This window comes from Pleurodeles waltl, chromosome 3_1 (assembly GCF_031143425.1).
Source record: "Pleurodeles waltl isolate 20211129_DDA chromosome 3_1, aPleWal1.hap1.20221129, whole genome shotgun sequence".
Lineage (NCBI taxonomy): Eukaryota > Metazoa > Chordata > Amphibia > Caudata > Salamandridae > Pleurodeles > Pleurodeles waltl.
In genome coordinates, this window is record NC_090440.1 from 1,184,460,537 (window position 1) to 1,184,484,348 (window position 23,812).

At 43.5% G+C, this 23,812-nt stretch overlaps 1 long non-coding RNA gene across 1 annotated transcript; it reads left to right on the forward strand.

Annotated features, from left to right (window-relative positions):
• The first annotated feature begins 270 nt into the window (after positions 1–270).
• Positions 271–23,812, forward strand: LOC138283334 (uncharacterized). The gene is made up of 2 exons (XR_011201197.1): positions 271–619; positions 23,390–23,812. It is a non-coding gene; the product is annotated as an uncharacterized lncRNA (long non-coding RNA).

Genomic DNA, 23,812 nt, shown 5'->3' on the forward strand with positions numbered 1-23,812 from the left:
TGAAACCGAATTATTGACGTTGATAATTCCTGTATACATTTAATATTGATTTATCAAAATCTCGACGTAGTACTTGCCGGTAAGTGTGAGAAAATTAAACTTCTGACACTTTACCGAACACTGATATAGATATATTTTAAATGTTTGCACTGAATTTTTCCTAAATAGACATGCAACCAACACTGACACTTGGACTGGTGGTTATTAGATACAGTTGAATCGTATGGCAAATTCATGCAATTCAGTTTCCTGTTCCAATTTTAGGTTTCAAGGTGTGACCTGGTTCTGGTGAATTTCAAGTAACGTCAGTAACATCATTTTGGACTCACAGTGGGATCACTACAAACAGCAAAATGTCTGCTCATGGGCCTCACCAAGATTAATGCCATTGGAGTCAGCCACTGCACAATAGATGAGGTCCGCAATACGTGGTACGACCTCCGGTCCAGGACCAAGAAAAGGGTGGCTGAGCGTATGAGGGAGATGCATGGCACTGGAGGAAGCCCATCTACAGTACCACCCCCTACAGCCACAGAGACCATGGTGGAGACCACTCTGGAGTGGAAGGCAGTACTTGGAATTGGAGACCTTGACAGTTCAGCTCCAGGAACATACAAAAGTAAGTACCAAAATTAACTTATTTACACCACTCTATGCACCATGCACACAACCACAGTACACATAAGCATGCACCTCCAGATTAGCTCCATTCCTATATTGCAACCTTCAGAACAGTGCATTATGGGCAATGTAGTAGAGTAGTCCAAATATTGAGAAATATTTATTCTGAGACATCAAACATATGTGAGGCACTGACAGTGTATCCACTGTGTCCCACAGGTCTCCCACAAGGACCCACCAACAGCCCTACTGTGCAGGGAGATGAACCAGCCATACACACTCAAGACGAGGCAGTCACAGAAACTGCTAGGGAGTGCATGACAACACCACCCGTCTAACATGCACCAGAGGACATGGATGAGCCTGATCTGTGTTTTGAAGCAGCCAACGTGACACCAGGGCCAAAGATGAGGGAGAGTCGACCACATAGGTCAGCTGGCTCTGTGCGGAGACGGCAACGCCCAATGCAGTCAGCGAGTGAGGAGGATGTCACTGACGAACAATTGTTGGGACTGGAGGCATCCTTACTGCAAAGTAACCGGCTGCAAAACAGACACATGCGGGTGATGAATAGGAACCTGAACAGACTGCAGCACACACTCTCCCAGGGTTTTGCCAATGTGGACAACCAGCTCACTGCTATGAACACAAACATGGCAAACCTTACCAGTTCCATAAACAACTTGGTCAGGGAAATGGTGGCAGATAGGGCACATGCAAGGCGCAGGGAGCGCAACACTGCTGCCCTTTTGGACAGACTAAGTGTTTCAATTGGGTGCCTTGCAACCACAACAACCTGCCTGTCAAGGCGCACTGTGAAGCTGCAGGTTGAACTTGGCCATTTTGCAGGTGATGTGGCAAGAGGACTTGGGTGCATCAGCCATGCAGTGGACCTGCTAGAGACCAGCCAGGCAGCAAGGGGCATTGGCGATACCCCTCAGGATAGCGAGGAGATCTCCAGTGTCAGAGTGTGTCTGCCACTGATGCACGAATCCTGCGTAGTAGCAGTGCCCAGCAAGGATCAGGGGACCAACCTGGATTAAGCCATGGTGACCGTAGTCGCAGGAGGCTGTGAGCTACCAATCTGTGTTGTGACTTAGGCACATGAACTAAATGTGCCAGACTTTACTTTTTGCTTTATTCATGCAGTTTAGTTGACTATATTTTCTTCATTGTATTCTTGAAATTAAAGGGATAATTTGTTGTACTACACAATTGGGCTATGTGTGTCCTACATTAGTGAGTGTTGTCACGGTTGCCAAGTACCTTCCAAAGTAGTGGGTTGCAATGTGGTTCCGTCTCTGTCTGCCCTCCATTGCGATGCTTCCATCCCCAGGCTGTCGGTGTGATAGCTCTTGCTCCTCATCCTACGAATCTGTGTCGTCAGGGGTGAGATATAGCCCACGTCTGGTGGCAATGTTGAGTAGGATAGCACAAGTAGCAACGATCTTGCATGCAGTTTCTGGGGCATACTGGAGTGCCCCTCCACTTTTGTGCAGGCATCGGAATCGTGACTTAAACAAGCCGAACATCCACTCTATGACAGATCTGGTCCGCCGATGTCCTATGTTGTATCGCATCTCATTCTGATTGCCAGGTGTTAGGTATGGGGTGAGTATCCATGGTCTCAGGGCATATGCACTGTCACCTGTGTGACAAAAGAGGCAAAATTAGCAGGGCATCACAGTGTACTCAACAGTACCTAATAAATATCCTTCACCAAACTCCCCACGTTCTAGGGTTGGTGTATCCCACTGTGCCAGAATATGTATGCATCATGTGTGCTCCCTGGATATTTAGCCACAATGTCAGTAATGACATTATGGGCGTCACATACCACCTGGATGTTTAGTGAGTGGGTACATTTCCTATTGCGGAACACATATTCCAGATTTGCTGGTGGGCAAATTGGTATATGTGTCCTGTCCACACACCCTATTACATGGGGGAAGTTGGCAATTATGTAGAAGTCCAACTTGGTGCTGTTAATTTCCGCCTCATTCCTGGGAAGGTATATATATCTGGACATGTGTGCGAGTATGGAATCTAGGAAACGTCTGAAGAATTTTGAGAGGGCACTTTGGGATACCCCACCTGACACTGCAATCACCCCCTAATAGCTTCCTGAGGCCAAGAGGTGCAGTGAGCATAGCACTTGCACATGTGTGGGGATGGCGTAGCCACGCATTGTCAGCCGTTCAAGCTGAGGTTTCCGCAGTTCAATGATCTCTAGGATAACTGCCCTGCTCAGTCTGTATTTATCATAAATCTCATCCTCAGTTTGTTGAAATAGTGTCTGCCTGGTCTGGGCAGCCTGGACTCTCCTCCTCCATGCAATCACGTATAGTGCAGCCATTGTGAGAAAGCCAGATGCCTTCTGGGTCTCCTTTTATACTTTGGTTCTGGTTACCACCTGTTTGGAATCAGTGCTAATCTGGGTGTGCAAAATGGGCTTTTTGCGACTAGTCGCAATTTGCGACTGGCTTGTGCACTTGGTTTGCGACTCGCAATTTGCGACTTCATAATTGCGAGTCGCAAAATCAGGTCGCAATTTTTGCGAGTCGGTAATGGGTAGCATCGCTATTTGGAACTCCGAAATGGCATTAATACATACCATTTCGCTTTTTGCGAGGTCGAAAATAGCGCTGCGCCCCATTTGCGACTCGCAAATGTGTCCTACATCTAGCCTTTAGTGCTAAGCAAATATGCCAGAACGACATGACAACATTAGAAGTCAATTTTTAATAAAGTGATTGCAAACTACAAGAATCATGTTTGGATTCCTGAGATTCAGAACACAACTGTGGGCTCCAGTCAGTGCAGAGCTAATGGAGTGTGGAATGCATAAATGAGCACTCGATTTGGGTCATGGTGAAAACCAACACAATCATTGAGATTTGATGAATGGTTTGTGCTTCAGTATCTGAAAAGACTGTGGTATGGACACAGAACACTGCAGGTTCAGGGGTGGAAAAGCACAAAAGGCAACAAGTTTAGCAGAAAATCCTTCCTGCCACCAATTACGACAGATATGATATTCTCTGGTGAGCATTTATTACATATTCCCATGAGGGCATCAACCCGACTGGCAGTGGTATTGAAGAAGTGAGAGTAGAAACAGGGTAATAAAAACGTGTTCAGGTTTTCCAGCTGATCTTCAGGCCGATATTGCCATTGTGCACGTGAAGGATGATGTCCTTCAGTTTAAGGACAGGCACAAGAAATCTCTCTTCTGATATTGTACCACTATTCTGCAACTGACACAGTCCTAGGATTTATCCCATTGTCTCTGGAGCCACCATTATCTAGAGGAATTTCTTCTTTGAAGAAGAGGATGCAGCAGGAGTTTGTGGGCTGCTCTATACTTCCCATGGTGCTATTTTCTTTGGAGTTTCAGCCCCCCCTCTCATTTTCTATATTTATACAAAGCCAACAAGAGATACCTTCTCATGGCATAATCAGCAGTGTCTTAAACATGCTTATGATGTGAAATAATGTCTCTTTTTAAAATAACCAATGTGTTGCTCTCCTTCATTAAGGTTAAAACGCTTTCAAAAATTGATGGGGTCCAGGTGGTCTTTTGTGTGAAAGGAACGTAGGGAAATGCTTTGTCGGTGGCTTTAAGATTCATATATAGTGTTGTTGTAATACAATCTCAACAGTAGTTATAAATACAGCCCCATTAGACCGTGCCAACCGATTGCACAGTCAACAGTTTCACTGTACCACATACCCCATATATAAAGATCAACAGGGAAAAGGAAAGGACAACAATATGTTAGAATGTCTTGAGAGCACAGAAATTGTATACGCTAGGACAAAATTTAATCTTTTTGGGTTGTGTATGGGACCCAGTGATGACTCATATCACAAATTCTGACTGATGGTCCAAATACCAAAGTAGTCCTGTGTTTATATACTGATGAATTGGCATATTTTGGAGAATCATTTTTACGACTATACCCTATGTGATATGTCTTGTTGGAGTAGGAAAGTATAACTGTTTTACTCTCTCCTCCTTTTCTTGGTGGTTTATTTTCCCATAATTGTTATGTTCTAAAGTTTGGAGACCAGGTCCTCTATGTCTTGCTGTTTGCAGAGCACACAGTTTAAAAAATATTGCATCCCAGTGGAGCCTTGGTGTCTGTCATGGCATTTGTAAACGTAAACTGTCCGCAACAGCTGGAACATCCAAGTGATGATAATAGGCAACATTTAACAGCCAAGAAAAATCCCTAAAATGAGCATGTGAGCCTTACTCCAAATTCTGTTGGGCTAACAGGGTCTAAAGTTTGCAGCATTCTAGTCTTTGACCCTTCGCATAGAGAAAGTATGAATAAGCTGATACAAGTAAGGTGGGTTGTTTTGCGTTATAATGATAAATTTAGGGCCAAGTTTATTGGTCACACCACCTAAAGCCTTCTCTTCAGCAACCAATGGTTGAGATTTGTGAATTTCAAAGTGTAAACCATTTTTGACTCCTGAGATGAGTTTTTATAAATCTCTGTAAAAATTGTTGATGCTGCGTCATCACTTCGTGAGAGAGCTGAACTAGGGGGTCAGTGTGTCATTGACATGTCTGGTTTATGGCCTCTCTCAGGCAAGTAAGGTACTTTTTAAGGAGGCCTATTTGTAATGGGTCAATGACAAATATGTTGATGAAGCACTTTGTAGTAGTACGACAATAGTTGGAGATTCTGTAAGTAGCAGCTCTCACATCAATGTGCCAAATCGAATATGGAGTATGCAAATATGCTTTTTGTTAAGACACCAAAGACACTATACTTCATTTAATTTTTCTAATCGTTAATAACTTTAGGAAAATGTAGCTTGGTCCTATCTTTACAGAGTACAAGAGGGTTAGGTTTGATGTCGCCTTGGTATTTTTCTGGTCAACAGAAGACCATGGTGTCATAACCACTTTTTCCGTTATAATGAAGGACTTGGAAAGTAGGATGTGATTGGTCCTCTACTTCAACACCCGGGTGCCCTAATGGACTTAGAGTGAGCAGAGCCCGTTGAATAAACAGTTCAATTCATTCCAATTTACTGAATATGTATTGGAGACAGTGTGGAAAAGAAATTGAAGTTACATTTTTTATGAATCCTTTTTTAGGTTGATTCTTTCATGAATTGTTCTTTATGTTTAAGACAATGTTTTTCATTTTGGAATTTACAGTTGATATATTTTTTGATTTTTTACATGCTTATAGGAAATATTGAATTAAAATAAATATGTTTTGTTTGATTTGATCTTCTTATGATCATACCAACCAAATGATTTATCTTGTGTGACATGTGTAGTTCTATATTAACAATCCTGTTGGAAGTAGAGATTCATTCATATAGAGGACCTTTTTTACACAACTGTGATACCTGGTAGCACCTGCTCATGCTAAAAAGAACAAAGTAGAATTATTCTCAGACATTTTAAAGGTCTCTTATCCACTAGTTCAGTTGCTAGTGATGCTCAGGAATACTTCCTGCAGAAGGCTACATACAGACATCTACTGGGACGTATTAGCTTTAGCATATGCTGTTGGTTCTTATTGGCTGTAGTTTTAAGAAATTACTTACTTTTTAGTAAGGTAAACCAGCCAGCTTGCCTTTCTGTTGGCCTTTACATTGACAACTGACATTACAGAAGGACATACTGAACTAAAACACGTTGTTTGACAGATTTAGTTTCTTTTGCGCTATTTACTCGTCTCCGAAGCCCTGATGGGTTGGGTGTTTTTTCAAATGTTCCTTTGTTATGTGGGATACATCATATCTCTGAGGATTAGAAGTGATGATTAACATAGGGTGGATGCATAAATAATTATAAGATTACTCTACCTGTGAGGAGTGCTAGTTTAGAAACTTTAAACATCTTAACTTGTTGTAAACACCCATCAGTGAAAATGACTATAGCAAGAATGCTAATCAGGAGGAACGAAAACAACACAGTGATAACCTGTTTTATATAGAAACCACACAGCCCGCTTCCACAATGTTTAAGCATTTCCAATCTCCCATTGAACAGCACTTATTTACTGACCTTTTATGAGTAGGACTTGTCAGGATGTTGGTTGATGATCTTAACTGCATCTGTTTGTTCACTGGACTATTTTGCCGTTAGTTGGAAACTCATTATTTCCGAAATTCTCCAACCATATACTTAAGTCACATTATAAATCTCCAAACTATCAAGAAGACATTTAAAAAGGGACTATTCTCTTACGTGTTTATTAAACAACCAAACATACATGTGGGCATCACAGCCCTGAGAAGCACAGGTGATATGTGTATTTTACTTAAAATATGTATTTTTCATATGCCCTGTGTTTTCATATTTACCCGAATCTCTCAACCTTGTAGTTAAAGGCGTGGCTGCATATGATCTTGAAATTCGTTTACCATACCAGAGATTATGTGTGTTTCATTTTGCCTTTATGGGAAAATATGTTATAAATGGTCAAAATCAAAGCCACTTTATCAGGGGATAAAATCAAGTGGAGTTTTTGGCCTAGAAGCTATGACAAATGACTAGTCCTTGTGGTTTAGATCTCATATTGCGGGCTTATGGTGGACCTTTGTCATGGGCACCACTGATTGATAAGGGTGGGGTGCCCCAGTGTCTGGCATAGTGTTAACATTGGGAGGGACTGGGCTTATCTGAATAATAGCTACCTTTACGGCTGCCAGGTGGAAAGGAAATAGTTTCCTTTACATTTATAAGCATCACATGCTGACATTATGCTGCTATGGAGCACAGACAGCCTGAGGCTTAAGGAAGAAAAGTCTAACCACTTTTGACCTTTTGGGACTGCCTTCATTCAAGGCATATTAATGGCAGCACAGCCAGATCAGGACACCACGGTTTTCATAGGGACGTTCCTCTCATACAAATAGAGTTTGATAGCTGAAATGGCTACCGGAATGAAATGTTACGAGCTATGATGAATAGTAATCTATAGCCAAGTAACTTACTTAGGGGCTGATTACGATCTCAGCGGAAGGGGTTACTCCGTCGCAACAGAGATGAATATAACATCCGCTGAAATTTAAATACCATAAAAAACAATGGTATTTAGATTTTGGCAAACGGGATATCCATTACGGTTGCAACAGAGTGACTTCTCTCCCGAGATCTAACTGAGACCCTTAGTCTTCGATTAAGGGGATGCCATTTACAACACTCAACACAGTGTTAAAAGGATGGGACTATTATTCGCCTCTAGTAAAAGGAGCCCCGCGGGTGACTACAACCATTCCAACATGTCCACTGTGAATGGCCATGAAAGGTCAGAAGTGCCGGCCCTAATGCCTCGTGGAAAACACACATGCAGCATCATGCATCATCTCTGGAACTGGCTCAAAAAGGGAGGAACGATGAGTAGTGGCGTCGCAAGGAAGAAGACACAGGGCCACAGAGGAGGACAGTCACCTTCAGACCTGGTTGTCATGAGGAAGAAGGCGTCAGGATGCTGCAGAAGACCAGCGGGCAAGAAACACCCCAGGAGAAGAGAACCCAAAGAGAAGTTGCAACCAAAGAGAAGCAGATGGGAGAAGCCAGATGCTGCTGGTGATCATCCTTACACAAGGAGAAGGAGAGACCATGCTTAGCCCCGAGGAAACCTAGACAAAGAAGGCACTGAGGTCCATATAGGGGCGGTCCGAGGTCAGGGCCGTAGTGCCATGGCAAGTGATGATGTGCATGGTGCAGAAATGGTACTAGTACAGGAGGTGTTGTTGTTCTGTGAGTGTTGGGTGCACCAGGAGTGGGAGCTGGTTAGAAATAGAACCAGGGAGTACTTGTTTAATGCACAAATTCCCCCCTCCCCCAAAAGCACCATTGCTGGAACTGTATTGAACTGATCAGTGCACTGGTGAATACTTTACAGGGCAAAAGGAACCCCGCTCAGGACCTCTTTTGTCATTCCCAAATGTCTTCACTTCTGCAGTAAAGGAGACGGGGAGAGTAAGAGCCTGGAAAGGGAGAGAACCCAGAGAACACCGAAGAGTAAAGGAACATTGAAGGATATCCAGAACCCTTTTATACATTCTTTAGGCACAAATCATAATAACCTGACAAATCATATCAAACAAGATAAAAAGGTGCCAAATAAGCAAAATAAAGACACCAACAACACTGATTTGTACCTAAATTGTGTCAGCACGCGAAGAGAGGCATTTTTTTTAGCAGTCACAAGCGCATTGCAAAGAAACTATTTTGACTAGATGTGGCCTTGTTCAAATAATCATAATCAGAATGTGTGATGGATACCATTGCCTAAAGACTGAAGAGGCGTCATCGACTACAATTTTCTAACTGTGTCCACTCTGGAAGGATGATCGCCTTGTCAAGACTAGGAGACTTCTGTCAAGGACAAGCTATCATTATTCCTCATTTGGCATCTGTCAATCATAACAACATACTTTTTTTTATAAATCACTGAATGACTGATCACTGGACACAGTTTCCACTATTAGTGCGATCTCCAAATAGTGGGTGTTGGAGGTGGCACATTCTGGGTGGCTGAGATGAGGTCGAAGCCAGGCTGAACCTACCACTCCTATCAGGGGTAAGTGATTACACTCATTGTATAACCTGTGTCCACCCCCTGTGGTAGCTTGGCACAGAGCAGTCAGGCTTATTGCAGATGCAATGTGTAAAGCAATGGCACAGCACGACCACACAATAAGTACACTGAGTGTCACAAACAAGACTTTACACAAGATGTATGTATTCAACGCACACATTAATTAACACCACATGAATGTGATGTAAATCTGGGCATAAACCACATTCAGAAACATCACTAATAATATGAGGCCCAACAGTGTTAATACGAAATCAGCAGTATATACCCATGAGAAAAAGAATACTTTCCCTCCTGCGTTGGCAGCACGAGACCCACCCCCAAAGATCACCTCAATTCAATATAAAACAGTTGTAGGATGCATCCCGGTTCCCAACGATAGCAGGAATGTGTACATGCAGAGAACTATAGCACTTTTGAAATAGCTCTGTGGCCTAGGCCGCACCATTAAACAGCAATGTCAACCACAATAGTAAAAAACATGCACCGCAATGCAGCCGTGTGGTGAAATCAAACCCAGACACCCACTCCCACACACTCACTCTCGCACCGCTAGGCGGTGCCACAGATGTCAGCCACGCTCGCCTACACACACTTACAAAGGCTTGCTTCCGGCACCCTAAAGCAGTGCTTTGACAACTGGCATGTGAGGTGAAAATGAATTTGCATACCCCTTTTGGGCCACAAACCTTCCTCCACCCACCAACCAATTCCCACCCCCTCAAAGTTAGAATTGAAGCAAGCTTTCCCTGGATACTATGCCGCTCGGGCCACTGGTTATACTATACTTAGTCAAGATCCCGGGGCAAAGGTATGGGAGAAGGAGAGATTAGCTGATCAGGCAAGAGTCAGCAAAGGGAAGTTTGGTCCCCAATCAGGAAGTTCATTCAGGAGTCTCCACACCAGCCTTCTGGTGTGGGCCCCAGTCTGCGAAGCACAGGGGAAGGGCAGTCTTTGTACACACTGTTCACAGTGGCTCCCAGCCAAGCCAGACACACCACTTCACAGATAGTTACCAATTCGGTACCTCTCAGGACAGGAGGCTCCATGCCTGGGGCACGATGACTTGTACTGCCCCAAGCGTCCCGATTGCACACAAATGATTTACCAAGTTCCTGGTATGAGAACAAGGTTGTGTGTGCAATGACCTGAGTCACAACAGACACTTCCAATGCAGAAGCGAAGTGTTCAATGCAGTGCCTCCCTCGGATGAGGCCCAATTTCTGGTGTGCAATGACATGAGTTGCACCAGACAATCCTGCTTGGGCATGACAAGTTACCACTGCTGGGCCTCCCTGGAATGAGACACAATTTCTGGTGCATGATGACTTGAGTCCCACAAAGCAATCCCGCTGCACTCGAAAAGTACGACTGCCGTGCCTCCATGGAATGGGGCACAGCATCTGGTGCGTGATAAACTGAGTTGCACCAGACAGTCCCGCTGCACACAAAACGTTACCATTGCAGAGCTTCCCTGTAATGAGGCACAATGTCTGGTGCATGATGACTGGTGTGCAGCCAGTGACACGGACACCGCACGCAATGAGCATGCAGTCGGTGGGCTCACAAGAGAAATACGGCATCCTCAACAGCAACAGGCCACGTAGGGTTCCGCAACCAGTAATCCGTTCACTACCAACCAAATGCTACGCGTGACACTGTCCCCTGATGAAGGGCCACACTGGAATGAGCCACAACATCTGGTGCTCGATGACTTGAGTCGCACCAGACAATTCCACTGCACATGAAAAGTTACTAATGCAGTGTCTCCTTGGACTGACACACCACACCTGGTGCACAATGACTTGAGTCGCACCAGCCACTTCTGGACACACAATCAGTTCCCATTCCGTACCTCCCTGGAATTAGGCACAACATCTGGTGCACAATTACTTGAGCAGCACCAGAATAATCCGGTCACACACACAGAAATGCCAGTTCAGCGGTACCACCCGAGGTAGAATGCAGCTGTGCTCTGGGTATGCCCCCACATCCAAGGGCCGCAACCAGAGACATGGACACTGCATGCAATGAGCATGCAGTTGGTGGTCGTACGAGAGAAATGTGGCCCACTCAACAGCAATGTGCCACATGAGGCTCCCCAACCATTAATCTGTTCACTACCAACCAAATGTTTGTGCATGACCTGGCCCCACGATAATGGGCCACACTCCGTCAATGCGGGTAGTACCTTGCAGGCTGCGCAATAGGCAAATCCAGTCTCCAGGTTCAATACTTCAAACGCTGCTGCTACATTGTGGAATCCAGCAGATGAAGTAGACACGTAGGAGGGCACCGGTCTACAGTTGACATAGTAGATGGTGTAGGTCCCTCACAGGAGGTCTTTGAGGTCCCTGAGACCTCCATGCAGAAAAGGGGGCAAGCCAACAAGCCCTTGGAGAGCACATTACAGAGTGTCACACTGCAGCAAGCAGTATGCCCAGGAACGCCACAATGCAGGAAGGGTGTGTGATCCCTTTCCAGAACAGTAAATACTTCTGTGCACAACATGTTCCTCTGGCAGCATGCACCACGCAGTATGAGGACTCCGTCCTGCGCTCCTGCAAGTGTATCTCTAAATTGCTGAGGTGTGGTCCCCCTTGTTATACTTAAGTGGGTCTTTGAAGTTGGGGGTGGTTCAGAGGGTTCCCCTTTGAACCACAGATGTCTCTCCTAAATTTCAGTCTTGTCCGACATGGGGCCTTGGAATGCAGATCCTTATTTTCAGTGGTGCCATGATCTGACTCCAAGAGGTCAAGTGGCAAAACCTCTCCCTCCAATCTATCTAGCCAGGCCCTCAGATGGCAGAGGTCAGTGGTGAAACTTGAGGGGGCCCCTGCTGCAAAGTCACTGGAGGGGGCCGCTCCCCTCTGGGCCCAGTCAGGGGCCTGCAGCCCATGCACAGTGTACTGTGCTGAGGGAGCCCCCTGGAAGTTGGGGGCCCCCTCTCATCGCGAGGGCCTTTTTACACCACTGGCAGAGGTCTGTTGTTTTGGTTGCCCAAGTTTTCTAGCTGTCGCTTGAATTGAAAAGGCACACAAAAGGGTTTTGGAACAATTGAAATACCCACTTTCTAGAAGTGGGTTTCCAAGGTATTACTGACAAAACCACCTTTACCATTGGAAAGGGTTTGTCATTGGGAATCTCATCATAGTAAACATGATGAGGCTGCTCCACTGCAATGCACTATTGCAGCTAGAATTAATTGTAAACTTTCCCCCATATTAACCTATGGGCAGGGTAGTTCTCAATGGCAGTGCAAACACACATGAGTATTCTTCACTCCATGGGCACGTGTGCCCTGGTGCACTCACAAGGCTGCAGGGGCAGGCTGGACACAAGCTTTGAGAACACCCCAAGGGTGCAAGTGCACCCATAAAGGCCTACTATGTCAGGCTCAGTCAGGGGCTGCTCCTCCGTTAGGGCGGAGGAGCGTCACCTCACTCCCCCCGCCACCACCAGCAGCAGAAGCTGCAAACCTTTCAGAACGGAAGGATAATAAACTATATTTATTATCCTTTCGTTGTGAAATGGGTGGGGCCTTGTGGGGTGACCTGGATGAGAGGACTGCACTGTGCACTCCCCTCAGAGTGCATGTGTGTTTGGCCGGCCGTCTCGGGCAAGCCAAGCACACATGCGCAGCCTGGCACTGTGTTGCGGGGCTGGAGAGAGCAGACAGAGGCTCCCAGTCTGCCTGGGAGCCCCCAGCGCCCCCAGCCAATCCTAATGTTGCTCTGAGCAGCTTCAGGATTGGCTGCAGAGCAGGCTGGGAGCCTGTGCCTGCAGCGACAATGGAAAGAGTTGCAGCGCAGCACAGGTCTGCGGGTCAGGTAAGTTTTTTTTTATTTCTTTATTTATTAAGTGTACCTACTTCTCCACCTCCCCACCTTTCTTCTCCCGCCCCCTCCCCCACCCCTCCACATGCTGCACCCGCCCCGCTCCTTGTAAGCACAGCAAGCCACAACCGGGCTCAGTACATATATAAAAACCATAATGAGTAAGTGTGCAACTACTGGCAAATTGTGCAATACTCAGTATACATATGAAAACACCAGTGTGCAAGTGTGTACATACTGGTAGACCATGTTAGGCTCAGTATATACATGAAAACACCAATGTGCAAGTGTGCACATACTGGTAGATCATGTTAGGCTCAGTATATACATGGAAACACCAGGTGTGCAAGTGTGCATATATAGGCAAGCCATGTCAGGCTTAGTACATACTTAAAAACAATAATGTGCAAGCGTGCACATACTGGTAGGTGCCCCTTCCTAATGTATATAGGGAGGGCGCATATGCACTTTCCCACTGTACTTATAATGGGAAAGTGTCCAGGGCCCTCTGGCCACTCAAAGAGGATCAGCAAAACCTCAAGCAAGAGCCAGTCTCCTCTGTAAGAAACCCACATCTCTCCGCTACCAGGGCATGGGGCTCCCTTGCGTTCCGGCCCTGCCTTCCACCTACCACCTGCTCCAATGTCTGGGGGTGCTCTAAGGGTAGCAGAAGGCCTACTCAGGACTGGCCCCAGTGGGGAAGATGCCAGCCTGAGCGTAGGTGCACCTGCGCCTCCACAGGCCTGCAATGCCAGGCCTAATAGATGGATACTCTGGTGGATGGCACACGCAGTGATGCATCCCACTAGTGGCCAGGGCCGTACCTGCCGTGGGTATGTGGTGTACATTTCTACCCAACTCCTGGGTCTGGCACCTCAAGAAATCATGTAAGCGCCTCTTGCTAGCAAGAGTAGGAAGGCGTGCGCTTCAGTACAGTGTGAAAGTGCCCAGAGTCCTAAGGCCATGCACGGAAAGTCAGCAAAGACTGGGAGGAAGAAGCAAAAAGTTTCAGGGAAATCCCCTAAGAAGGTTTATGTCTAATAGTGCGTATCTTAATGACTCGTGTGAAAAAACATATTGGGAAATAGTTGCGCCTTTTGGGTAGAGGCTGCATATGCACAAGTTGTACTGCCCTAAGGAACGAAACATGTGCCACTTGATGAAGCTAAGAAGTGTTCCCTTACATTTTAATATGTTGATTATTTCTCATTAGAAACTAGAGAACAATCCATCTTCTTGTTTAATTTTTTTTCATAAAATATATATTGGAGGGATGGAAAGCACAAAAGGAAGAGGTGAAATATTAATTTTGAGTGAAGAAATTCGGCCAAGTAAAGATATGGTTGTGTACTTAACTTTTGTAGTAAAATTTTAAATTTCTGCATCAGATGGCCCATAATTGAAGTCATATAATTATTATAATTTTCATAAATTGTCACTACTGATAATATAAACCATCTTATGGTGACACAGGGAGTACAGCTCAATGTACATTGAATAGCAGAACTTATGTTCTTTGCAATGAAAAAACAATGATTGATCTGTATTAGCCTCTTCTGTTTTAAGAAATATAGTTAAGTCATTTAGAGAAAGTTTAAGCTTTGGGGAATCGGGAATTGATAAGCTTATGTGGGACACATTTCCAATAGTTATTGCCAATCATTAAGTAAGAAAAGCGAACAGGGTGGGCGATAAGGGGCATGACTGACAGGTGCCCCTAAAAACAGTAATATGCTTCAAAGACTTAGAGTTAATGATAATTGTGGCCCTGGATTCAGAGTAATTGGCTAAAATTGCACTCATGAGCTGGGATGGAAAATGCATTCAATCCGGATTCGAGAAAGGAAAGTCCCAGCTCAAGGGGCCAAACACTTGCTGACGTCTAAGAAAAGCGTGGCTCTCAGAATATGTTTGGTGGAGAAAACATCAATGGTCTTCATGACAAAATGTGTGTTTTGTAATGTATCTTCCTAGCTGGGATAAAACTATTTTGGTTCTGATGAATCAAATTGCTTGCATCATTCAACAATATGATTCGACTAAGCCTAATTAAGATTTTATATTCTGAATTTATTAATGTAATTGGGAGGTCTGAGCTGGGGCCTAAAGGATTTTTTCGAAAGTTTTAGAAAGTTAGCTACAACATTGTTGAATAATTTAGCAAGAGGGCCTTGTAGGTCTTCCAAAAAGGTTCTATGCCATTTTGTTTGTCCATGTTGTGTATGGCATGTACTGCTTTCTCATCTCAGACATGCTCAGCCTCACTCTCGTTCTTGGCACTACTAAGCGAGGATTCACAAATGACTAACTCAGCACCTGGAACTTTCCATTTTATGTATCTTTTCAAGGTCCTCTTTTTCATTCTTCTCATGAGAAAGTTGTACACCTTATATCTAAGTTTCAGTTTCTCTCGCCTGTAATCTCCCTTAAAGTATGCATGAAGAAAAACAATAAAAATTGGACAGGGTTTATCGTTCGGTGCTCACTAGCTGATATATGGGAAATGTTTTCACTTTGCATAGGGATATCACAGTTTGCTTATTTTGGGCTATAAGCTTGTGTAGAATTTGAGTAGGCGTACAAGTGATTCATCTCATCTTTCCCCAGTCAAGAACGTTGATGTTGGTGTGGACGGTTGAAAGAGTCGAGCTTAGCTGACTACACCAAATTGCAGTCATTACTAAAACCCAGTGAATTTCTCCCTACTCCAGTTGTACGGCTCAGGAAGCCCATAGCCAGAAGAATTGCTACACCTTTCTGTGCCTATTATGCAGAGAAAGATTAAGCTTGGTAAAAAACACCCTATTTCTACTTTGATTCTTAGTGTTTCTGTACATGAGCTTCCTGCAAAGGAGGAATAGAGTACTTATAGCTTCTCTAAAAGAAAATAAACACTCGGAAAGCTCAAAGAAGTTTAACACTTGCAAAAACAGCTAGGAAGCATCAAAACTTCCAAGGCGATTGTCATATAAACTGACCAGAGCTTCTTCTGCCCCTCCACCCGAATAACTGCTCCTTTATCCATGCACTGCAAACAAACATGTGTCTGCTGGCCTTGTGCTCCCAGCTCATTCCATGCAGTGGGGTAGGGTGAGGGGTCCTTCACTTATTTTTAAACCATTCTTGTGGAGAGAGAAAGGAATGTATTGCACACCCACACCCAAATATCTGCGCGCATTTGACTTTTTTTGTGTGCCCGGTGTGGCTAGCAAACGGGCTGCTGCAGTTGATTCCGCCAGTGTCTTTCTCTCATTTACTCATCCTTCAAGGATCTGTGGAGTTCGTGCATATCTTCACTGTTGCCACACTATTCCTAAATCCTTCTTGCTATTTACAAATGTATTTCATACACACTGTCTTTCTTATAGATGTACGGCAACCAGCCCACAACCCACTGAGCAATATTTGAGGAAGGTGTGTTTCAGGTAACAATCAATCTCATGAGCCCTTACGAGGATAGTTAGTGGAACCCCAAACTGTCTTTCATTAAGGAATTACACACTCTCACACACTATAACACAAGAAATACATTTAAAAGATGTATTTTAAGAATCCAAATCGTAGTCTAATGCTCACAATATGAATTGCAATCACAAGGAAGACCAAAAAAAGGCAGCAGCAACGTTTACTAAAATCGTGAATTAAAAGGAACTATTGAAACACGATTGATTATTTCAATGTATAACAATTCTACCCCCACTTTAATACTTCTATGCACTAATCTAATTTTAGCACAGTAGAAAGTAAAACCGATTTTAAGTTTCAGAGATAGTACAGGGCTGCATAGCTCAGTGAGCAGCTGCATTTACAAGTCAGTGATCGACGGCTAAGTGTCTAAACTCCCAGTAGCCTTCAATTGGAACTTAGATCTAGCTCGGTACGACCTGTCCCAGTGTCACCTGGAGTAAAGATTCCCCACTACCCTTCAATATCTGTGCTTGGTTTTATAACCTCATTTCGTTGTTGTTAAAACTCTTAGCATAAATAATTACAGAAAGTGGTCTGATGCTCTTTCGCTTATTTTCATTCTGCAAGAATATGTTATTCTGAATAACAACTCATGCAACTGTCAAACTTTGGGAAGCTCATAGAAATCAATGACAAAACACAGTGACAGAAAGCAGTCAGCATTTAGAATAAATAAGGAAAATATACCCACGCTAGATTTTCAGATTGCAAAAAAATAATAACGTAAATGTAATGTTCATATTAATCACACATTAATTTGTTATTGCTTTGCACATACAACTCAAGCAAGGGAATAATCAGAATAGAAAAAACATAGTATTGATAACTCTCCTCCCATTGTTACCTGCCTAACTAATTTACTCCCATTTCTCCTACACAGACAACATCTACTCTGCACACTTTTACACATTACAGGGAATTCAAACAATACGGACAAAGCAAAGCAAACTATATATGGTAAAGAAGGTTTGACTTCACCGCAGTTTGATTCAACGTGCTTCACTGGCCGAATCACCAGGTTCAGCGCTGGGCCGCGCCCCCTCCCCCCCAGTTCTAATGGAGAAATCTATCCATTACCTCGGGTGTTTGGGGTTGTGGTGTGGAGACTGGCCAGTGGTTGCGTCCTCTTTACCAAGCTAAGGCATCTCCCAGCACCCACAGCACAACGGAAATGTGGTGAACGAAGGCTACAGCCTCAAAGTCTATCATGCTGCCACGGTTAGAGTGACAAGCAGTGTGGGAGGCTAACTTCCTGCAGGTGAGGATGAAACTGAGGTAAAATTCCTAGGGCATTTAGTAACGAAAAAGCACTTGGACAAGAGGAAGTGGAGAACTGGCACAGCGGAAAATTAAAAAATCTAGACCTGGCAATATGGAGAACCAGGAAATTAAAGAACAATAGTAGTAGAAGGGTTGCCTCATTCAGTATGTCTTGCGGCCCAGCAGACATAGCTTGACTTTCGGTCTGTACTGCAGGAAAGGATCATCAGCCATACTCTCGTTTTATTTGCTTAGGATGGCTCATTAATCACTTTTAGATCAATCTCATTATTGTGTTTTGTACTGTACTTTCATTAACTCTGTGCATATTTTTAAGAAATACGATTTTAATCTCTGCATTTTTGTCTTTATTTTTTTATTGTATTTAATTCCTATTTTACATGAGAAAGACACAGTTTTCCATCTTCTACCTTTACCCAATTGCCCATCCCCAGTCATTTTATTTCACTGTTCCGCTCATGTGTATTTTACAGACATTTAATTAAGGGTTGTGCCTCCCCTCCCAGTTCACTTCTTTTTTGTTTGTATAAACCTTGACGTGCATACCATTTGCTTTCCATTACTCTAACGCCAGTTATTTACCCATACCATAACTAGTAAATTTGTATTCATTGTTATTTTTTCCTAATTTTATTACAATCACGGAGGCTCTTATTATGCTTTCTTCTCTTGCTTTATTTCAGATAGCAGACAAGAAAAAACTACAAGTCCCAACATACCCTGTTGGGAAAACTACAAATAAACTACTATGTCATACCATATGTCATAACAAGTAACCAATCACGAACATGGAAGGGTATAAACATCTTGACTGATAGCCGCAAGTCCTCTTTTCTTGCTGCTAGCAGTCAAGGATAAGTACTACCTTTCTATTCATATATATTTATTGTCTTAATCAGTGTTTTAACTTTGGACTTAGTTTTATTATAACTTATTACGTTACTTTCACTTTCCTTCTTTTCGGGTTCATTTCCTGTCGGCAATGTTATTTTTATAACGTTATTTTATTATCTTTCCTTTGAGTTAGTTGTCGCGCCCCAACGTTCTAAATTGAACGCCTGGGGCGCGCGTGCTCTAATCCGCTGCGTTTCTCCTCAGAACGCGAGCGGATTGAGCCAGTTGACAGCGCGTTTTCGTGAAGCGTGTCTGATCAGCTGTTTCTCAGCTGAGGATTGTCGGCTGGCAGGCAGCGCTGCCGGGAAGGCGCATACTCGTTGCGGGAAACGCGTTCCTTATTTATTTATTGCTTTTGTGACGGTAACGGAGAAATTTTAAAACTCAGTTTAAATTTTAAACTTGTTCAGTAAGGAGTTTATCTATTTAAAAAATAAGTATTTAACCCGGTTTTTAAGGCAAAATTTGAGTTTCTTTTAAAAATGGAGAATTATTCGGAAGAAGACGACGCCCATCAATTTAAAGAAGATTTGGATCTATTTATCCAAGATTCTGTTCAGAAGGCGGTATCTTCTTCAATTTCGGGGTTTTCTAAAACTTTTGAAGCCTCCATTAAACGGCTAATTTCTTCGGCTTCTCCTTCCAAATCTAGGAAAAGAAAGTCAGACAATGTTGAGGATAAATCCGACTCTCCTGCAAAAAAGGTACCTAATCAGCCGTCTACCCCCAGCACTTCTTTTCCTATACAGATTACTAATTTGGGAGACACAGAGGATGATTTGGGTGATTCTGATTCGGATAGAGACTCGGATAAGGATGATCCAGACATAATGATCTGGCCAGGGCCTTTGGAGAAGAGGCGTAAAACTTCTCTTAATAAACTGGGAGTCATCGCAATCAAAAATAAAAAATTCTTTATTGGACTTTGAGGGTCAACCGATGTTTGACCCCTCCCTTATCCGTCACCCAAATTCCACCGAATGGACTCCCTGTGATCACGTTTCGGAATACGTGCTAAAGAATTTGCGACAACCACTAGACAAATTAGTGCGCAACAGACTTAAATCCGAGTGTCCCAGGCCTTCACTGCCCAACAACATTACCAATACTCCTGCCATAGATCCTAATATGATTATGTTTTTTACCAAATTTGGGAAAGATCCCAAAAAAGGAGTGGATAGAGCTTGGACCAACTGTCAGGACAGGTTGCTGGACATATCTGGTCCACTCACCAGAATTTTGGACCTAGCGGAAGAGGCTAGGATGGAGGGTAAGAAAGTGGACCCGGTAATTCTTTCTAATTGGGCCCAACGGGCGATATGCCTTCTTGGCAACGCAAATGCATCAATGGCACAGGAGAGACGGAAAAGTCTACTTTTAAAAATTGATCAGAAACTTAATTCTCTCGCTTCTAAAGAGACTGGTCCGGAAGCCAATGGTTTGCTGTTTGGGGACTCCTTCCTTAAGGAACTCAGCAAATATGTACAGACTTTTACTTCTATGGATAAGGCACAGTCTTCCATGCACAAAATCTTCCACTCCCGTGTTTTTGGAAGAGCCGGCAAAGGTAGGAGCCGCTTTACCGGCCGTTACACCCAGAGGGGTGCGGTCAGTCAGACCAGAGGCTCCACTTCCTACCCTCAGGAGTATAAGCCACAATTTTACCCACAAAGATACCGGTCTTTCAGACGTGGCTTCAGGACCAGAGGCTCCCAGAACGCAGGTAAGCGCTCTTCCTTATGGCTCATTGTTGGTGGGAGGCCAGACGGCTTTGTTTATAATGAATTGGCGCTCTCTAACCGCAGATCCTTGGGTCCTGCAGACAGTCTCGGGTTATCATATAGAACTATATTCAATTCCGTTTCAGCATCTTCCTCCAAAGCCCTTAAAGTTCTCCGCACAACAAGATGCTCTCCTCTCTCAGGAGGTCCACTCTTTAATTCTCAAACAGGCGATAGAGCCATGCGATCCTCATCCTTCAGGCTTCACCAGCACTCTTTTCCTGATACAAAAAAAGAACAAAAAATATCGTCCTGTTATAAATCTAAAGTTTTTCAACAAATTCGTAGTTTACCATCATTTCAAGATGGAAACCATTCTCCATCTTCGAGATTCCTTGTTAACAAACGATTGGATGGTCCGTTTAGACCTACAAGATGCCTACCTTTCCATTCCCATTCATCATTCCTTCAGGAAATTCTTACAATTTCAGTGGAACGACCAATTTTATCGATTTACATGTCTTCCGTTTGGCCTTTCCTCGGCCCCTTGGTGCTTTACCAAGGTATTGAAGCCAGTGGTAACTCATTTACGAACACAGGGATTCAGGATTATCGTATATTTAGACGACTTTCTAATCTTACATCAGGACAGGTCCATTCTTTTACAGCAGGTAGACACATTACTTTCTCTCCTTCAGGATTTAGGTTTTTTAATAAACAAGGAAAAATCCAACCTCATTCCATCTCGTCACATGGAATTCTTAGGGTTTCTCATAAATTCGGTCAAGGCCACCCTTCATCTTCCGACTCAGAAAATTTCCCATATCAAAAAGGATATTCTCCTAGTTCTCAGCAAATCTCAACTTTCGATCAAATCTCTCGCCCGGATAATCGGTCCATTAGCATCTTCTATTCAAGCCATATTTCCAGGCCCTCTTCACTATCGAGCTCTTCAAAGACTAAAAATCCGACATCTCAGAGAAGGTTTTTCTTACGAAGACTTGATTCTTCTAGACCACGAATCCAGAATCGAACTCCAATGGTGGCTCGATCACCTAGACGCATGGAATGGCCGGGCAATATTCTCTACAGCACCAGATCTTGTATTAGAATCCGATGCAAGTCGGACGGGTTGGGGCGCAAGATGCGCTCAGTTCTCGACTGGAGGTTTATGGTCAAAAGAGGAGTCTTATCTGCATATAAATTGTTTAGAGATTCTTGCAGGTTCCTTTGCGATCCAAACCTTCGCCAAAGACAGGGTAAGCTGTTCTATTCTCCTTCGGATGGACAATCTTTCAGCGGTTCGTTACATAAATCATCTGGGAGGTACTCGATCAAAACCCCTTGCCGAACTAGCAAAGAGCCTATGGGAATTTTGTCTCCAAAATCAGATTTCTCTGCGAGCAGAGTATCTTCCGGGGGACATGAACACAATCGCAGATTGGTGTTCCAGATACCTTCGAGATTCCAGCGACTGGCGTCTTCACCCTTCAATATTCAAAGTTCTTTCTTCCAAATTCGGTCCCTTCTCGGTCGATCTATTTGCTTCTCGTTTAAACAATCAGATTCCGCGATTCTACAGCTGGCGACCAGATCCTCAAGCTTTGGCCTCCAATGCTTTTCAACAAGACTGGTCCAATCAAACCAACTATGCTTTTCCTCCTTTCATTATGATTTCCAGGGTTTTAGCTCAGGTTCAACGTCAGACCACCAGAGTACTTCTGATCACCCCCCTTTGGAAGGGTCAGCCTTGGTTTCCGTTAGCTCTAGAATTGCTTATAGACCTTCCGATCCTTCTTCCAATATTTCCATCCCTTCTATTGAATCCTCAGGGTCAATCTCACGATCTGATACTCAATCAATCCCTCCAATTAGTCTCGTGGATGGTTTCGGGTCTGCCTGGAGAACCCCAGGAATTTCGCAGGAAGCTGCAGATTTCATACGTCAAGCCTGGGCTCCTGGCACGACCAAAGCTTATAGGTCAGCCTGGTCAGTCTGGCATAATTGGTGTTTGCTCAGGGGTGCCAATCCCATTTCAGCAGATGTCGTCCTAGTTGTTAATTTTTTAGCATCATTGGCTGCTCAGGGTAAGGCCTATAGAACGGTCAATATGTATAGATCCGCCATTTCCGCGGAACATGTTAGAATAGATAATAAACCTATCGGTGAGCATCCTCTGGTATGTCGATTGTTAAAAGGGGTTCGTTTTTCCAAACCTCCTTTACCCAAGTACAATTCCATGTGGGATGTAAATGTAATCTTACAGTTCTTTTTATCTCAACCGTCTAATTCTCTTCTATCTCTAAAATTACTTTCCGCTAAACTAACCATGCTTCTCTGTTTGGTTTCTCTGAAACGTATTTCTGATGTTAGAGCATTAGATGTGACCTTGGTACAGTATACCCCTCAAGGTGTTTTCTTTCAGATACAAAGAAGAACAAAAACTAATTTAATGTCTGTTTTTTATCCATATTTTCCTGAACATGTTAATTTATGTGTGGGTAATTGTTTGAAAGAATACATTGCTAGAACCAAGGATTTGAGAAGGTCTTCGGAAACCCAACTTCTCGTTTCATTCAGACCCCCTCATAAATCGGTCACTTCCACCACCTTAGCACGGTGGGTGAAATGGGTTATGGATTTGGCTGGTATTAACATTTCCATTTTTGGGGCCCATTCTACCAGAGGAGCTATGGCTTCCAAAGCCTTTTGGGCAGGTCTGAGTTTGGGAGACATTCTCAAATCCGCTGATTGGTCTAATGTTTCAACTTTTAGAACTTTTTATTGTAAACCTGTTTCTCATGTAGCTAATTCAATAATTTCTATGCTTTGAACTAAGCATAATAAGAGCCTCCGTGATTGTAATAAAATGGAGATTTTCTTAGCTTCAGTGAAAGAAAGTCTTGATTTTATTAAAACACGGAGGCGAGTATTATCCCACCTCTGTTGTTACACTGTTAACCCTCCCTTTATTTTTTATTAGGTACAACCTCCACCAACAACCAGTCAACTTAAAACTTTTCCTCCACTTTCACGAGATATTCCGCGAGCAGCGGTCTACTCAAGTCAAGCAAGGACTTTGTTTCAAGATCTCTTCAGTCCTAACCTGGATCAAAAGACTATTCATATTATATATCGTTGTGAAACTCTGTTTTCAATTCTTTTGGCATGTATAATTTTATTGTTGATATTTCCGTTGTTCAGAGTGACTTAACTGCTCTGCAAGAAAAGAGGACTTGCGGCTATCAGTCAAGATGTTTATACCCTTCCATGTTCGTGATTGGTTACTTGTTATGACATATGGTATGACATAGTAGTTTATTTGTAGTTTTCCCAACAGGGTATGTTGGGACTTGTAGTTTTTTCTTGGCTGCTATCTGAAATAAAGCAAGAGAAGAAAGCATAA